Source organism: Pituophis catenifer, unplaced genomic scaffold, assembly GCF_029215685.1.
Source record: "Pituophis catenifer annectens isolate HBS135680 unplaced genomic scaffold, rPitCat1.0.hap2 SCAF_7, whole genome shotgun sequence".
Lineage (NCBI taxonomy): Eukaryota > Metazoa > Chordata > Lepidosauria > Squamata > Colubridae > Pituophis > Pituophis catenifer.
Genome location: NW_027256887.1, coordinates 61,996,428 through 61,999,317, shown reverse-complemented (window position 1 = coordinate 61,999,317; position 2,890 = coordinate 61,996,428).

The following is a 2,890-nucleotide window of genomic DNA, read 5'->3' as shown; positions in this document are numbered from 1 at the left end:
TTTGTGATTTTATAACTTTAGTAGCTGTGTCTCTTCAAGGCACTCATTTTGGACTGACATTTTAACTGCATCATGTTTTTAAAAAGGAGAAAGCATGAAAAAAATGTGGTTTGTAGTTAACTGGTTTGTAACTTTGAATAGCATTTTCCTTACAATGTAGTGTTTCTTGGATTTATTCCATCCTAACCATTTTTTGGAATAACCAGCCTCTTTAAAGTTATAAACATTAAAGAGAGATCGGACTACTTATGCCATCTTCATGCTTGTTGGATTACAATTCTCCAACAAGCATGGTTAACAGATAAGCTATATGGGATTGATGGAAGTTGCAGACCAACCTATCTTTGAAGATGCCAGATTAAGGGAAGTTGCTATACCTGTCTTGCTTTTTTAACAAAATGCTCAGCATCTGCAGCATTAAGGGTGAGATGTGAGATGTGTGAGGATGATTAATGCAAGGTAGCAACCTATGCTATTGCTTTTTACTCTGTATTACATCTGTCTCCTTGACTTCCAATACCAAGGGAAGCAGAGGCTTTAGTCTGGTGTCTTCTTTATTTCACTCTTTTGTTCAGAAAGATGAATGTACAATGCTGGCAAGCATTAAGAAAGTCACAGTGCTGTGTTCTCCTTTAAATAACTCTTTTATCTTTACAGTATTTTCCTCATAGAGAAACTTTTTTTCCATTCTTCAAAAGTGCAACTTCCAACTTTTAAACACATAACAGTTCCCTAACAAACAATCCCCCATTTCTCTCTGTAGCTTTTGAATCTGTGCATTGTTGCTTCCCATGGAATTCAATCTCAATCTTTTATGGATAGGTTAAAAAACTTGATCAGAATCCTGTCTACGCAAGAAGAGGAATGGCCTCAAATCTACAATCCTCATCTATGACAGATTTCATGAAAACATTCCTTTACCTGTCTCCACATAAAATGATCATGATATAAAGGTGACCAAAGTTATGACACTTTTAAAAAACTTCTAACTGCACAGAGTTTCCAGCACACCTTCTGTATCCCCCAGAACCACTCAGAGTGGGCACAGTAAAAGGCACCTTTCTATGAAGAAGTGGAGGCTTTGGGGGGAAGGGGGAACACACTAATGAGGGCCTAAACAGGACCCTAGAACCAGGCAAAGGGTTTATATCCTTACTTCACACCAAACCTTATGTCACTGCCAATTTTTTTTTCTGCATTGCTTAACTCGTTTAAATATGCCTTCAGTCCCCAGAAAATTGAGCTTTAAAGGGACAACCAGAAATTAGGTTTGGAGAAGTATAAAGGAGGGGATAAATATGAACTGGATTAAGTATGTTTAAAAAACTGCTTTAAGAACAACTAAATATAAAATACCGATCCAAAAGGCCTCTTTCTTCCTCTGCACTCAGAAGAGTGTTGTTTCCAGGAGAGAGCTGACTGATCAGGGAGTGTCACAGCTTACATCCCATCTCTGTGCAACATAGCAAAAAAGATATATTGCCCATTCGAAGCTGCCTGTCTTCCTGGCACTGCTTCCCAACTGCCTTTCACAGTCTGAAGTGCAGATCTTGAGGTAGGTGACTTTTGAGCTAGTGGTGTAAGAAGACGTTATGAGACCAGCTCCCCATGCACACGGAAGCGATAAATGCAGGTGTATTCTGGATGGCCCCAGTTGCTGAGAACTCTGAGCTCCACCAGCTGGAAGGCTGCCTGTCTGTCTATATCAGGACCATGGGAAAAGAAAAGGTTGACTTTTAAAATGTGACCCATAGAGAATGCTGGAGGATTGTTCCTTCAGCTTGGCCTAGTTTAATTCAAATGTGCACTTACTGCCTGGAGAACAGTAACATGTCTCTGATCATATTCCTTAAAAAAGGAATATGTCACTTTTTCAGCCATGGGCTTTATTTTTACTTTTCTCCCTGGAGATGCTAGAAATATATTTGGTTACAGAGTAAAGCCTGCATTTTTTTTTTTGTATGATTTCCCTTAAGGGAAAAAGTGGCTGCTATAAGTTCTTAAGTATTTGATGTACACATTTTTTTAAAGTTAAAAATGCTGAAAATTGATTGTGCAGTCTGGGAGTGTCGGGAGCCACAAATTGAAGGAAAGATGCAGGGTACATGCATTCAAATGTATAAATAAACTTTTTAAAGATGCCTCCACCAATAAGCAATAAGAAAGGCCTCAAATATGATTCTAATTTGTTTCTATTATTTATAGAAATATAACAACTGCCTAATTCAGCATCCCTGTCAGAACTCTGCAAGCATTGACAAATGGGTACAAACTGCCTTCCTTCTTTACCAACCTGTGCAGACCAGATAGTTTGGACTATACCTCCTCATCACTGTCCTGAACAGAGATAGTGAGGGATCTAATCCTTCACATATGAAGAGCGCTGGGTTAGAGAAAGCTTTGAAGCAGGGTGGATTTGATTCAAATCAGGTCGATTTAAATCATGATTTAAATCACTAGTAAAAAGACTTGATTTAAATCAACTCGGGATCTAATCCTTCACATATGAAGAGCGCTGGGTTAGAGAAAGCTTTGAAGCAGGGTGGATTTGATTTAAATCAGGTCGATTTAAATCATGATTTAAATCACTAGTAAAAAGACTTGATTTAAATCAACTCGATTTAAATCATAATTTTTAAAGAGCAACTGTCATCTCTGCTACTCCTTTGACCCGCTGTTGACTCACCGATAGTCCCAGTGTTGCAGAATATACAGCCTTGTGCTACATAACTAAGCTCCATTTCATGCTGAATAAACTAAATTATTTATGTATCTTTAATAGAAAACTATCTTACGATAGATTTTTACCCCAAAAGTTTTTTATTTAAATAAATTAAATAAAAATAAAAAAAATCTGATTTAAATCAAAAAATCCGATTTAAATTTAAAA